Source organism: Mustela nivalis, assembly GCF_964662115.1.
Source record: "Mustela nivalis genome assembly, chromosome: 2".
Classification (NCBI taxonomy): domain Eukaryota; kingdom Metazoa; phylum Chordata; class Mammalia; order Carnivora; family Mustelidae; genus Mustela; species Mustela nivalis.
Genome location: NC_139021.1, coordinates 158714297 through 158730591, shown reverse-complemented (window position 1 = coordinate 158730591; position 16295 = coordinate 158714297).

Genomic DNA, 16295 nt, shown 5'->3' with positions numbered 1-16295 from the left:
TGCAGGGACTGGGGCCGGGGCTGCGAAGCCTGTGTCCGGGGGTCGTGCGTCACGTCGGGGGCGGGCCTCTCGCCTCGGCCTCCCTCCCTATTGGTTCCGGCTCATGTGGACCACGCCCCCCGCATCGACTGAGTGGGGTGCTGCGGCGCTACCAGAAATAAAGGACTAGTATAGAGTCGCGAAGTCCAAGTCGTTGTGGGCGAGGCTGCACCGCCCCAGGTCCCCGAACTACCGATTCCCTCCTCGCCTGGCCGTATCTTCCTGGCCAGGGCCAGTTCTGGGAGGCTTCTTGCCCACGAGCCAACTACCAGGAAGAATGGCCCAGGAGCGTGCTGCAGGTCAAGAAAACGTCCTGGCCTGTAAATACCGGCCTCTGGATTCCCAAGAAGACGGAATGTTTTGTATACCAATGGATGGGCAACGTGTCTGTTCCCGACTTGTTGACTTTGCTCAAGCTCTTCCCTCCACTTGGAATGCCTTCCCTGCCCTTGTCTCCATGAGTGGAAAGCTGTTCTCCAAGGCTCTGCTCAAGTACCACCTCCAAAAGGAAGCGCTCCCTGATCGTCTAGCCGGAAGTCGTCTCTCCCGAATCTGACCTTGCAGCGCATGTTAGTAAAGGACATTCGTGTCACTTACCACTTCCCACCTAGTACTAGATATTGCTGTCCTGGTCGCCCGGGGTAAACTATGCCCCCCACTCCGGGGAGGGGCAGGGTCCCGGTTATCTTTGTCCTAGTGGCTCTTGCAGCTGCCCACTAAGCAGGTATGTGAGAGACAGGAGGACGGAGTTGTTACTGACCTTGGTTGGTTGACAGGTCTTGGTTCCAATTCTGACCTAGTCGATGTGTGGCCTTGGGTGTTTCTAAGCCTCAGTTTCTTTGTCTACAAAAAGGAACCCAATACATCTTCAGGGGTTGTTGCCAGGGATAAAGGACAAAACAGCTGGGAGCTTAGCGCCGGGCCCCACACTTGTTAGGTGCTCAGTACACCGCAAGTCCACTATTCTGCATCAGTGTTTGTTGACTGCATCGGTGATGGAGTGGCTGGAGTGCTGCACACATTGGGTGGCCTCCTATGGCCTTGAGAGTGGTATCTGCCACAAGGGAAGCAAGCCAGCTGTGGAGGCCTTCTCCGCATATTGAGACCCGGGTCCTGGATCTAGGCCTTTACCCTCTGAGATGTATTTCTAATTTCTCCAGCCCATACGTGGCGCCCTCATGCGGCCCCCAGGTGTTTTCTGGGCGAAGCTGTGGGGTCCTCTGACGTTCTGGGAACTCAGCATTGCTGGGGTTCATCTTCCCCACAGTAGGCGTTCGCCAGCCACCACACTTCGCCTACTGAGGAGCAGCGGTCACTACCGTGGAACCCACAGAAAGACTGAGGCGCAACACTGGCCTTGAAAAATACAGAGACCGGTTCCAGCCTAATCGAGGCGCCCGACATCCGCCACTGGCCGCCCCAAGCATTTTTTGGCGGCCGGGATGGCGGAGCTGGGGGAGACCGGCCTCAGCTGGCAGGGGAGGGTGGAAGGTGCAGGGACTGGTGGACAATGCCTCCCGGCGCGGCACCTACAGGATGGAGTGGGGGCAAGTGGAGAACTGGCCTGCGGGGCCCCACCGTTGGGAGTGTGGGTGCCCAAGGCCAAGGAGAAAAAGGCGGGAGGGGAGAGAGGCGGGGCTGTTCAGGAGGGAGCGGAAATGGTGCGGGGAGTCAGCCTCTGAGGCCGCCCGGGGAGCTGGGATGCGGCGCGGGCCACGTGCACCCGGGAGTACTTAGGGCGGCGGCGGCCGGCGGGCGGTGGGGGAGACCCTCTGTGGGCAGGGCCTTGCGCTGGTACACCCATTCTTCAGCCGCAGGGGCGCCGGGTGCCTGTCTTCTCGGCATTGAGACTATTGACGTCCCAGGCGGGGCCGACGTCTCTAAACCAGGCCAGGGGCTGCAGAGAGAAGGCGGCGCCTGGTTTTGCAGCGGATCGCAACCCCTCGGGCGCAAAAGATCCAGAGTGAGGTGGGGGTGAGTGCGCGGCCCTGTGGGGTGGGGGTCCTAGTGGGTGTGTGTCGCTTTGGCAGGTGAGCCTAAAAGAAGGAAGCTGCGCTCCTACCCCACTCCTCCACTCCCATCCCCCCCGAGCTAGACCATCTCGGAGAATGTTTCTGGTTCTCAATTTCTTCCACCTCTTTGGGTGGTGTTCTTTTTGTTCGTTGTTTTGAGTGATTTTAAGAGGGGAAAAAAAAAGTGGTAAAGGACAAAAGCTACGGAAACTCCCTGCCCCCAGTTTCCAACGGAAGGTTGCATTTCTTTCTGCTACATCTCTCGGTTCTCTGCAGCACTTCGTTCTTAGGCCTTCTCTAGGTCCATCCCTAAAATGGGGTTTATCTTAGGACCCGTGGCCAGGGGCGCTGGGAGTAAACACCCGCTGCTGCTGCCAGGAGCGCACAGATTGCCTCCAGACTGAGTACGGAGAAGGCTATCTGCTCCCTAGTCTCAGGCTCTCACGGTCCGCTCTCCCCCAAATCCACTGCCTGCCACCACTACTCTGTCGGGTACCCTTGGCTAGGCTTGAGAGGTTCTCTTCTGTAGCTTCTGACCGGGTTGATCCTTGGCAGCCCCCGTCGGACAGGGAAGTAGCTCAGGCCCGAGCGGCTGGAGGCCCGTGAGGGTCCAGAGCGTGGGCAGCACAAGGGCCTAGCGTGCCCTGGCCCCCCTTTCTCTTCACACCCCTAACCCTGATCAGGGCCATTCTAGTGGGCAGGAGACTTCTGCCCGCTACCTAGAGCTGATCTTGGCCTTGTGACCCGAGCTGGGGCTTTGGTCGCCTCCAGCCACCCTCCTCCTGGTTGTTCAGGTTTGTCCTGAACAAGGGTCCGTCTTGGTTCCGCTGCCCCGGAGTTTCTTACCAAGGATGCCCACCAGGTCAATCGCACCGAGGCAGCCTGCCTTTGCCGCGCGCGCAGCCTGGACGGCCGTGAGAGTGTGCGCGGCCAGCTGCGCTCCGGGGTCCGGGAGGACAATGCCGGGCGCTAGTGACACTGCAGCAGCCGGGTTCTCGGGAGCCGCTAATCAGAATGTGGAATCTGGTCTCGACGTGTATCTAGTTACGATCGCGTTCTGGGACATTTGTATTCTCTTGTCTGAAAAGAGGATCTTTGAAATCCTGGAGTTGTGCTCCACTAATAATAGGTTTTCGTTCCAGTCAGTTTAGCTAATTACTGTCAGATAAAGTAGATATCGCTGCAACCAAGGAAGCGTTTGATGTTATTTTAATCGAGTGTATCTGCCTCCATAGGTAGGATTTTGTCGCAGTACACATTTATGCAAATCCCCCTCCTCCCATAAAGATCATAGTAAAATAATGGCAAATTCTATGAGGGGGAGATGTTGCCTAGAGGCATAAGCGATATATAAAATTATATCTTTTTTGGAGAAAAGCCCCGTGCTAACCATTGGAGTACATTATCAAATTAAAATGTGATTACTCTTTGAAAACTATGATGTGTTCCCATAAGTTACTATTCTCTACACAAAAATTGCTTAATGAATACACGTAGAAATACAGGCAGATACAGATCATTTTCGTTATCCGTGCCATTGCTTATGTTATTACCCTCCAACAATTCAAATACCCATTTAATTGTGTAACCACGCTCACCAAAAAAAAAAAAAAAAAAAAAAGTCGCCAGGTGGTGGGTATTATAGAGGGCACAGATTGCATGGAGCACTGGGTGTGGTGCAAAAATAATGAATACTGTTATGCTGAAAATAAAAAATAAATTTTAAAAAAAAGTCGAAAGTTATCATGGCTTCTAATCTAAATGTAGCACCACAGTCAGAAGTAATTGTCTATTAAAGTAAAGAAATAATTCCGCAATGAACACAGCTAGCCAAAACTATAGAACATTGCAGGTAAATTTGTTTCATTGGATGTTCCGTTTTTTACTGCTCTTCTAGAAATGCCATTCAATGGCATCTTGCAAAAAAAAAGAAAAAAGAGACATATTTCTTCTTTGGCAGTAGAACTAAATAGGTTCTTGTTTTTTTCTTGTTGTTGGTGGTGGTGTATAAATCCATCTTTTGGTTTGCTTTATAGTTGAAGGATATTGGAAAGCTCTCCAATTTTTTTGAGCTATCTAGAGGCAATAGTATTTTATGAGAAGGGTAAATACTTTTCTATTTTTAAAGAAATGGCAAGTAAGTAGGTCAGTCCCAGAAAGCATTAAAATAATCTAATTCCTTGAGAAGAATTTTTTCCAAGTTTTGATAATTTTGTAAGAGAGATTTTAAAATGGAGTTTTGAGCATTTTTGCTTTTTTTTTTTTTTTTTGGCATGTGTTTGTATAAATGTTAGATTTCTCCCAGATTGTATTTGGAATGGAGTTTTCTAAATAACCCACCACTTCCCTTCCCTGGGATAAAATCAGTCCAAGTTCATTAATGCAAGTAGTTCTTTGTAAATTGCAGGCCCTTACTGAGGAAGCGAGTTGAGTTTCGATTTCTCAAGGAGAGGACCTTCTGTATCTATCTTGTGTGTATCTGCCCCACTCCAAAAAAATTTCAAGGTAATGTAAATACAGATTTTGTCAACAAAACCAGTCCTATTCTGCTGATAAAACACACAAGAAAGCCTAACTTTGTTGAATGAAAATTCACTATTTTTAAAAAACAAGAATACGTCTATGAAGGATGCCTATGCAGACACTTATTTGTACTATCTGTGTGTGCTATTTGGGAGTGCGCGGGAACAGTTTTAACTTGGGGATTAAACTGGAATTCTAGATGCATTCCTTAACTTTTATTATTTTTTTTTAGCGTGAGTTTAACTTCCTGTAGCGAAGTTTCAATGTCTATAGACCTTTTAAAATATAATCTGACTTCAGAAGAGCGGCTGCAGTCTTTGGCAGATTAATTTTTTTAAACCAGAGCGCCTGCTTGCTCTGTGCAGATCTCTGAGCAGTAAGGGTGGATGGGCGGGGGAATGTGGTTATCAAGTTCCAAGAAGCAGAGGTTCTTCGTAACTCTTTCCAGTTGCAATCTTCCCAGTCCTGTCTGCTCTCAACCACAAAGCCACGGACTCTGGCTTCCTAGAACACAGAAATCTTTACACGGATCTCACTGGAGGTCACTTAGAGTAAATAACTTAAAATCATTTGAGAAGGAAAAAGATTTTTCTCATTTGGAAAGAAACATTTGCCACATTCTTGGGGCTTAAGAGAAGTCTTATCCCGTCTTCAGTGTGTCCAACCTGGAGGTCCTGGTCTTTGGGTCTTTGGTCCGCACTGGGGAGAGGAATTCCCAAGATCCATGGGGAAGCTTTGCCCCATCAGTGGGCATCCAGGTCTGCTGGCCTAGTTGCCCACTTACCCTTGGTTTCTTGAAGGTGGGGGGGTTACCCAACAATTCCCACTGCTCTGGTGAGAGTTCGAACTTGTCTGACTCTGCAGGAATGTTGCAGGGTGGGGTTAGTGGGGGCAGGTGCTGGCCTTGCTCGGAACCAGAACCAGCCAGCCAAGGACCCGACCCGGAAAGGACCAAGGCCCCCAGGCAGCCGCTGTGCATCAGGGCACACAGCCACAGGGACTAAAGGCACTAGCACTACTCGCCTGAGGAGCCAAGGTAAGGTAGTCGGGCCTCACTCCGCTTGCGCCAAGCCCCAGCACTTTGTCCATGCAGATTGGGGCCCGGAGTGCTGGGCTTTGCCCTGGGGTTCACTTCTCTCCGGCTGCAGACCAAGAGCCCAGGACCTTAAAGAGGAGCACCCCGGGGAGACATAGGCTTGGTCTCGCCTCTGTCTTTGGAAGTGCCTGTAGGTTCTGGAATTCCTCTCAACCTCTCCGTGCTCCTGCCAAGTGAAGAGAAATACCTTCTTACCTCTTGAGGCTCCTGGCACCCCAAGATCTGGAAACCCCACAGCACCTCGGAGCCTGGGACCCCAGAACTTCCGTAGTAGTCTGCCTCTCACCCCTTGCAGCCAACCCTTTTCCCTTTGGGCTCCTTCCTCTTGTACTGGCCCAAGTCTAATTCCTCTACCCCTTCCCTTCCTCACTCCACCTTTCTCCCTCACCTCTTCCTCCTCCCATCCTGGGCCTCCTTTCTCACTCTGTGTCCACTCCTCCCTACCTTTTCCACTCTTATTTTTTCACTATCTCTTCCTTCCCCCGATCTTGTCTCATGACTCCCCCACCCTTCCTCCACTCTGAAGACTTCATGCATTTTTGTCCCTGGCCCTAGCAGGTGTTTGATATGTGCACCTGAGGGCTGCACAGGATCGGGGTCAGACTAGTTGAGCATGGCCTCTTTCCTGAGCCCCAGAGCCCTCTCCCCTCTCCCACTCCGCCTCTCCCACTCCACCTCAGAGCTGCACCTGAAGATGCCCAAGCACTTTTGCGTTTGTGACAAGAACACTCCTTGCACCCTGCTTCGACCCCCCAACCCTGAGCAACCTCTGCAGAGGGCCTGTGGGGCTCCAGGTGGCAGGGCTGGGCCACCCTCCCCGTGGAAATCCCCGCTCCAGGCAGATCCTGCCAGGCCTCCGTTTCCTACTATTGTGGCGGTCTGGAGAGGATCACAGCAGAGCTGAAGGCAACAGTAAGGCCTGGGCCCCAGACATCCTTTGAGAGCACAGATCGGGGCTCCCAGATCAGGGCTGGCCCCCTCCACCCGCCCCCACCACCACCACACAGGAGCGCTATCCAACTGAACTGTTCTTTCCTCCTGTTTCTTTCTTGCCAGCCCCACTGGGGCACCTTGAGATCACCCCAGCTGGGATGTGTTTCAGGGGCTGCCTTAAAATGCAGGAGCCAAATCTGGGAGAGGAGCCTGGGATTCTGGCTCAACCCGGCCAGCAGCAGCAAGGACTGAACACTCTGAAGCGGGTTCTCCGCCCACCTATAGTATCTTACCCTCTTCCTAGCTGCTGGGTATGGGGCCAGTGGGGCCACTGACAGGGTCTGTGAGTCAGGCTCCCCAGCTGCGTAGGAGACAGCTGGCCACCTCTACCCTCTTCCGTTCCATCTGCAAGCACATTTCTGAGGTCGATGATAGTTGCATCACTCTGATAAATACGGGTTTCCAACAGATGGACACAGTCCTGACATGTATGTTTTGATGGAATTCTGTTTCTCCTTAGATGAAAAGGAAAGTGCTTTCTTGTGTGAACACATCAGTGTGTGCACGTGTGGATGGGCATGGGAAAGGAGGCTTTCAGGACAGTGCCCATCAATGTAGAGTCCACATTAGGGCTCTGCTCTTTCAGAATGTGGGCAAAGCAAGGGGGCTGGACTGATACTCATTCTGAATCTCTCCCTCTTGCTTCTTTTTTTCCCACCACAATAATGTGATTGCCAGTAGCGACATGAAGTTTGGAGAGAAATGTTTATATGGTCCAAGAATAAAACTAGCTTCCATGACTATGAGACACACTATTTCCATACAGACAATTTATGGGATCATTACAATTAGTCTTGTACTAAGCAGTCCCACAGGGACCACTGCAGCAGAGAAGAGGGCACAGGTTCTCTTGCTGGAGTTGTAATGACTGTGTGTGTTCGTGAAAGTAATAAAACCACACTGAAATTATTCTGTAATTTAGACTTTTAAAAACTTTACATGCTCCTCCCCCATTGTAATAGGAGGCATGAAACCTCACAAGCATACGTGGGTAAAAGATGGTGCCTAGGACACAGGTCTTCGGCAGGGAGAGCTGGGTTTTGGGGTGTGGCATGGGGGGAGACGTGGCTTTCTCTAAATCATGATAGCACCTCCTGTGTCTGTCTTGAGCCAAACCCTGGAGTTTGGAGCCCAGTCCGTCATTTCGTCATCTTGTAACCTTGAACCAGTCCCTCAACCTTGCTAAGCAGCTGTTTTCTCACCTACAAAAAGAGGTAATAATGGTTTGGACTTTATAGACCTGCAGTAGGATTAAAGAAATGATGGAAGGAAAGCACTTAGAGAGCTCTGAGCACATGTAAATGCCAAGGGTGACACACGGGGTGGTTGTTAACTCAAGGAGGGAGGCTCTGAACCTCTCCACTGAGCGGAGATCAGGGAGTTAGATTCCCAGGCACACTCCTTTTTCTTACTTGGGGTGGGAGGGAAGCATTATTAAACTATCAATCAAATTTTGCGTGCGTGTGTGTGTGTGTGTGTGTGTGTGTCCCCAAACAAGGAGACCAGTCCTCTTAATCATTGGCGTTTTAGGATATACTCTTGGAAGCAACAGCCTCCTCTTAGCCTCCTCGCTCCTCCTCCTCCCCTCTAGAGCTGCAGCGAAGAAATCCCACACCCAGACTGAGCTTCCCGCTCCCACAAATGCATCATTTTTAGCAGCGGTAAACAAATCCCCAAAGACTCTTGTCATTGTTATCATGTTTAGATAAAGATCTGGCCAATTGGTGTCCACACTGGAATGTAAATAAATCAGCTGCCCTGGTCCTACCCCAGTGGGGGGTGGGCGTCCCTCTCCCACCCGGCCTCAACCCAATGCCCAGCACTCCTGCTTCTCTCTTTTCCCCTTTTGGAATGGGAGAACATCTGGCCTTGGAAATCGCTTGGTTTCTAATCTTTTCACTCTGTCCCAGATCTGCTGTGTGACTTCAAGCAAGTCCCTTATCCTCTCTGAGCCTGTTTCCTCCTCTGTACAGAAGACTTAATGACTGCTACCTCTCCGGATTGGGAGGGAGCAGCAGTAACTGCAGAAGAATACTGCTGCGTACAGTAACAGCAATAACCCGCTCATAAGCAGCGGTCCTATAGACAACATCGGCTCCCGTTCAGGGCTTTCCTACAAGCGCACAGTAAGGCTCAGTGATTAAGAGCCTCCCCACTCACACATAAACTGTCAGACTGTGGGCAAGCTGCCTTGGCGGGGCTGGGAGAGGGGAGACTGGCACCAGGCCTGTTGTAAACTCTTCTAAGTGTCCATCCTGGTTATTGTTTCTGCTTCTTGCAACAGGTCTTGTCTATGGCCCCGTTAATGTCACTGTTTTATATATGGAGTGTAGGAAACTGAGTCTCTTAAGAGGTAAGGCGACTAACTTGCCTAAGGATAAGTTCCTTGCCTTTCACATGGAGCTGCCTCTCTTTGTTCCTCTCCCTTCCCTGGGCAGCCCCAGCGTCACCAGGCTGTGCACCAGGCAGGGACTGCTTGCCCAGGCACTGTTCTCTTTGCTTTTATGAATTCCTGCTGTGGGTAGTGGACCGCCCACCCCCAGCACAAATCTTCCTGAGGCCCAAGCAGTCATCCCCAGCCCCCAGGCCCTGGGATTGAATGGAAGCCGCCTTGAAGATAAGCACGTCTTGGCGGTGGGGCTGAGCTGCGTGGAGCCCCCTCTCCTCTTCTCCCTATCAGCACCCCCCCAGAGCTGCTTCATTTCTCCCCATCTCTATCCTTGTTTGCTTTCTTTTAAAAAAGAAGAGGGGTTGCGTGAGCCTCTGCTCTGCCTTCTGAGGCACCGGGCATGCAGTTAATATTAATCATGATGATAAACTCCCCTACATGAACAAAGCACTCCACGTGTGTGATCTCTTTCCTATTGTTACAAGATCCCTACAGGGCAGATATTACTATTTCTCCCCCTCGTTTTAGAACCATGGAAATTGAGGTTCACAAAGATGAAATGACTCACCCAAGGTCACAGAGCTGGTAAGAGGTGGAGGCCAGCCTGCAGGCCTGTGAGCTAGATGCCATTCTGAGACTCCAAAGCTTGGGTGGGCTGGAGTGAAGACCCTACTCCAGCCCAGCTCTAGGAACCTGGACTTTGAGGCCTCCTGGCTCCAAGCAGAACTTCTGCTTGAGCCGACTCCCTAACCTGGAGGCCCTGGTCTGGGAGCAGTTCCTCCCAGCCTGACCCAGGCATCCTGGTCCTCTGGGAGTTTGGAGCCATCAACTTCTGGGCTCCCAGAACAGGCTACCTGGCTTTCCAGGCAGCTCCCTTCCTTCTCTGTCCCGACATCTCAGACCACTCTGCCCACGCCCTCTGCAGAAGTAGCAACTTCCCACTGGAAAATCACTGCGTCCCCGCCGGGCCAGGGGCACGCTGGAGCCAGGCACGTCCGAATCTGAGCAAACGCGTGCCTCTGGGGTGTGCATGGGGCGCTTCCGGGAGAAGAGTGGTGGGTTCAAATCCTGTCTCCACTCTGTCTCTGGGTGAACTGAACGCCAAGCTCTGCTTTCCCGACTTGGAGAACTGGGAATATTAGAAGTACCTAGAAGTACCTACCTCTGTAGGTCGCTCTGAGGATTAGAGGAGATTATCTCTGTGAAGCACTTAGCGGGGTGCCCAGCTCCATAAATGTTAGTTTATTATTATTGACCCCGGGGCTAGCGGAGGCTGACTTCTTTCCGTTTCTGGGTGTGAGCTCTGAGTCCCCGAGCGCACCGCGGCCGCGGATGGGGCCAGGTGGCGTCTGGGGGCCCTGGCTGGACACTTAGGCGCGCGAATTATTGGAGAAGTGCCGGTTAACCCCAGTCGCGCTGTGTTTGGGGCCGGGCTCTGGCGGATACGTTACCTCGAGCCCCAGCGACACTGCGCTCTGGGCGTGTGCGTCTGTCCCAAGCCGCGTGCGTGTGGAGGCCTGTGCGTGTCAGGAGCCGGGTGGCCCCTGACGCGCCTGAGGGGACCTCACCTGCGCTGGATTTAGATTTCGGCGAGGACATGGACCTCCGGTTTACCTGACAGATGCGTGGTGTCCGCGCTGTGTACACAAACCCGAGCGAGACCAGAGTCCGGGGTGCTCGGCCTCCTGCTCATCGAACAATTTTGGCTATTAATGGTTATTTTATTTATATCGTTTGAATTGTCCCCCCTGGCTCTGTTTACACCAACGTCTGGCCGTCCGGGCCGCAGTGTTTGGACAGCGGATTACACTAATGGATGGCGAGCCGGGCGGGGGGTGGGGGAGAAGGCGCGGCTGGAAGCGGGGCTCCGGCGGGCCGCTGCGCGGGGTGGGCGGCAAGGGGAGAGGGAGCAGGCCCCTCCTGGGCTCGACCTCTGACCTTAGGAGGGAAGGAAACGTGTCTGCTCGCGATAGGAAGCTTGGGCCTCCGGTGGGGTGGAGGCTGGAGGTGCCTGCTCCCGGGGTGTGTGTGTGGGGGAGGGGGAGAGCAGGGGGGGAGCGGGGCGGGGGAGGGTGCTCTCTACTCTCAAGGCTGATTCAAAACTCGAGGTCGTCCCGCTTGGGTGCGTACACGTCAACAAGTAAACAAGACTTGGAGCTACCAGGACGGCGGCCGCTTTGATTCCCCCAGTCGGTGGCGGCGAGCTTAGTGCTTCGGCCTCCAAATGCGGATTATGGCTGAGCCCCGGGCGCCTGGCGGCCGGCAGGGCTAGAGCCGCCTTCAAAGCGGGCCGCCCAGCAAGCGCGCAGCTCCCCAAACTGGAGAGGCTCCACCGCACCAGGCCCCAGGGGCGCACCCGCACGCCCAATGAGCACTCGGGGGGCAAACGCGGCCTGCGCTCCCACCCGGCGCGGCGCAAGGGCCGCGGTCCGAGAGTCCGCAAGTGGCACGCTCGCTGGCGCTCAGTTCCGGGGAAGGTTTTGAAGCTCTGGTAGCCCTCAGCTTGAACAGAGTAGGCCGGGGATTCCCGGCTTCAGAGACAAACGTCTTTACTACAGGGTCAGGGTGGATGGGTAAAAATATCTAACATTTAATCAGCATTTACTATGTGCCAGACACCATGCCAAGCATTTGTATCCCCCCGACGATCCTAGGAACTGTTATCCCATTTTACAGAGGAGGAAACAAGAGGTTCAGGTAATTTGGGCAAGGGCTCACAGCCAGCGCGGAACTAGAACCCTAACGCGGTACACGCCAGGACTGGTGAACTAGTTCTTCGCCTTTTGGGGTTGGAGCACCTGTTTGGGACCTGATGTAAGCTGTGGATCCCCTTCTCAGAAGAATGCGCATGGCCATACGCAGCCCTCTGTCAACAATTCCAGGGGTTTCTCGGAACCCCCCAGGCTCACTCATGGACCTTTAACCATTTTGGTTTTACAGGTTATACAAATCGCTTTTGATATATTTTCTTAATTCTGGACATAAACTAGGAAGGTAGTACTTCTTATATCCGTTGTATAACGCAAGATTCCAGACTGCGGAGAAGTAAAGTCATTTGCTCAAGATCACACAGCTGGTAAATGCGCAGGTGAACCTCTCAGGTCTTCGGGTGCATCACTTCTCCAGTCTCCCCAGCCCCCCAAGTTCTCCTTTTCCTTCCTTCTTGGCTCTCATGTTCTCTCCCCCGCTGGGAAGACATGAGGCCAGCCCTTGGAGGATCTGGGTTTTCTTGGGGGCCTATGCAAGGTAGTCCGCTGGCGGGTGCGCAGCGCCAGGACCCAACGTTGCCCTGTGTTCTGTGGGCCGAGCTGCCAGGGCGCTTACTCCGGTAAACGGTTTATCTAAAGAGAACTTCTGTTTCTCGTTCCCTGTCGGGAGTTGCCCTGCAGCCAGCAATGAAAAATGCGCCTTTTCCCGAGACTCTGGCGCTGGTGATTTATGTGGGAACCTTCCTCACCCGCGAGGCCCGGGCTGCTCAGGCGGGCCTAGCGGGTGCAGGGGCAGAGCCCGCCTGGAAGAGAAGCCGGTGCCTCGCCCCTTCCAACGCCCGCTTTTACGGCGCCCCCCTTCCCCTCTACCTCCAGGACATTTTACAGCCGCTCCCCCAGGGAGCCGAACGCTTTATCGCGGTAAAGTAAACACCATTATCCCAGGTCCATTAACACGGAGATTTTGGCGTTGTAAATAGCCAGCGAGAGGGAGAAGAACAGCCCCCGCAAACTCCCTTGTAAAATCGCGAAGGTTTTCCAAGATTTATGGCCACTGATTGGCCCCCCAACCTTCTAAGAAATCCCAGTCTTGACCAAGGCCAGGAGGTAGGGCATTCCCCCAACCTAGAAATCCCGCCCTGGGTGTTAGGACTTCAAGGGTAGGGAGTCCCCAGGACGCGCCCAGTCGTTAATTTTCTTTAAGCCACAACCCCAGGAATGCTGATTCCTTTCTGGCAGTGGAGATACAGATAAACTCTGCAGGTCCCCCGCAGCTCTTAGAGAGCAACCAGCGTAGAGAGAGCCAGGGGCCAGAATGCTTGTGTTTCAGGCTCCTTTCTCATTTGTAAACTGGATAGTGCTTTCAGCAGCTACTTAGATGTCTATAAAACACAGCACGGTTACACTGGTGGGCACTGCCCAAACAGCCTGTGACCTAGGGCACTCATTTTGCCAGCTTGCATGGTCTTATTTTTGCTTCTCTTTCCAAAAGGAAATACCCTCCTTATTTATTCTTGGGCCAGCCAGTGTATGAAATCAAGTCAGGTTGATGGTGCTGGCACACAGCACAGGAGACGGTCCTTCTCTGCTTGAATTTCTCTTTCTGATGAGTATCTCATGACCTGTTCTGGGAAGTTTCTGTTCATCTACAGTGGTTTTCTTACCCCCTCAAGTCAATATTTATACTGACAAAACGGAGGATTTTGAACTAGGAAAAGTGGCTCTGATTGATTGAGAAAACCAAGAGATAAACAAATTATCCAGGCCAAGGGAAGCTTCATTAGAACTGAGACTCCCCTAAGCTTTGCCAAGGTCACTTTCAGGATGTAGTCCCTAAGGGGAGGCAGCTCCTTCTTTAACCCTGAGAATTCAGTAATTCTTGTGAGGTCCTCCACCTGGCTAATGAGTTGGATTTTGGGAAGGCCAATAGAGAAAAAGCAGGGAGCAGAAGGGTGACAGAAATTGGTTTTGGTCCCTTAGTATTACTGGCTCTATCTAAAGCAGGGTCTTTTAACCATTTTTTCCCCCCTATGCCAAGGAGCCCTTTGACAACTTCGACAAAAGTTGGTCTGGTGGAGCCTGTAGACGCCCCCCTTCCTGAATATTATTTTACTTTTTAAAAATTTTATTTATTTATTTATTTATTTATTTATTTATTCCTACAGACACAAGTAGGAAGAGAGAGAGGAGGAAGTAGTCTCCCTGCAGAGCAGAGAGCCCCATGCAGGGCTCCATCCCAGGACTCTAGGATCATGACCTGAGCTGAAGGCAGAGGCTTTAACTCACCGAGTCACCCTGGCACCCCCTGAATAATATTTTAAATGCTTAAAATAAAATACACATGATGATATTAAGGTACAGTTATCAAAATATTTTTTAAAAGATCTTTTTTAAAAAGATTGTATTTATTTGACAGAGACAGAGATCACCTGTGGGCAGGGAGGCAGACAGAGGAAGAGGCGGAAGCAGGCTCCCCGCTGAGCAGAGAGCGATGGATGCAGGCAGGGCTCCATCCCAGGACCCTGAGCCGAAGGCAGACGCTTTAACCCACTGAGCCACCCAGGCGCCTCCTGTCAAAATCTTTTTTAAAGAAAATATATTTATTTATTTTAGAGAGAGTGAGAGAGAAAGAGAGAACTGGGGGGAATGCCAAAGGGAGAGGGAGAGTCTCAAGCAGACTCCGCCTGGAGACTCAGCCCAGAGCTCTATCTCATGTTCCCAAAATCACGGCCAGAGCCAGAACCAAGAGTCAGATGCTCAAGAGACTATGCCACCCAGGGGCCCCAGTTATCAAAATGTTTTTTTTAAAAAAATAGTGTTATAGTAATATATGTGCTCCTTTATTAATTGATTAAATAACAGAAGCTAGTGGCAAGTCTAACAACAATCATAATTCAAAGTAGTGATGAATATAAATGGAATTCAAGGTGTCTGCAGCAGCAGGAACATGCAGTGACAATATGAAGGATTTCTATTCGTTCCAAAGTCACAGGTCCTAATAATACTACTGAGTGTGTTATCTACATTCAAAACTAAAGGAAATGCTAAATCACAACTGGAACTAATAAAAAATAAAGATGTATTTTTCCACTTCCAAGTTCATGGATCCCCTGAGTTCTATCCTCAGGTCTCTTAGGAATCCATAAACTGCCAGGTTAAGAACCACTTGTCTAGGGGTGCCTGGGTGGCTTGGGGGGTTAAGCCTCTGCCTTTGGCTCAGGTCATGATCTCAGGGTCCTGGGATCAAGCCCCGCATTGGGCTCTCTGCTCTGCGGGGAGCCTGCTTCCCCCTTCTGTCTCTCAGCCTGCCTCTCTGCCTACTTGTGATCTCTGTCTGTCAAATAAATAAATAAATCTTAAAAAAAAAAAAACCACTTGTCTAGGGTCAAAATCCAGACCATGTCATCTCAAGAAGTGGCCTTTGGCTCACCTACAACAGAATCTTCTGGGGGGTGTTCTGAGATTTAGGTAAGACCCAGAAAAGTGCATTTTAAACTTAATAATCAAAGGATTATGTTCTTGCAAAGTATGTCAGGACTTCACTGATGAACATCAGCACTTTGGCTGGCTGCTTAGATGATGAAAGGAAGGAAGATCCCTTTGGAGAGCTGAGAGGTGGGGTGGCACAGTGGGGATTCTGGGCAGAAGCTCTACCATGGAGATGACTTTGAAGTGGTACACACCAACGTGGTGGGCACAGCAAGCTGGGGCCTGGGAGACCACCAGAGAAAGAGGCTGGAGTAGGACCTTTTGGTGAAGGGTTCCAGTGTGCTGGGAGAAGCTCTGGGGAAATGTTGGATATTAACTGTTCCCCATTCCCACCTTGATCCTGTATTTTACACATTAGAATAGAAACTTGCCAAAGGCCACATTTCTAGTGGTGGAGGTAGATCTGCAGAGTCCACTATATGAAATGTCAAGTTTAGTCTTCACACTTGCTGGTGGTTAGTTCATGGTCAGTAGCAAGCTGCATCCCTGTGGTCCTTAATAGTCTCCTCCATCAGCTCTCTGCACTGGCTTCCTTTGTGCTTTGAGTGCTCCTGCATTCTGAGCTCTTTTACAGAGTCTTACCCTGTTGGTATATTTGGAGTTTTCATTCCTTCACTCACTCAGTGGACGCTACGGACCAGGCCTGGTCCTAGATACTAGAAAAGATACATAGATGAGTAAAAAGATTGATCACCACCCTTAAGAGATTTTCATAGACACCTGCTCTTATCCCCACCAATCTTAAGTAACTGATAAGCATCAAATCTTTCTTGACCCAAATCTGATTTGATGTTTGCACGATCCCCAGAGGCCAAAGAGGACTTACTGGAAGGGAAGAAGAGCTTGCAGCATCATGATTAGTCAGGGACCTGTCTTTTCTATTGTAAAAGGTGACTAGTTAGACCCTGAGGTTTGATGAGCATCATTATAACGTCAAAATGTTGAACAAAGTGGGGCTTGTTCCAAATGTAAGAAATGTGCAAGATATGCCCCACATGACACTCGAGAATAGTTACGACACTGTTGGCTCCAGATCAAACAAGTGA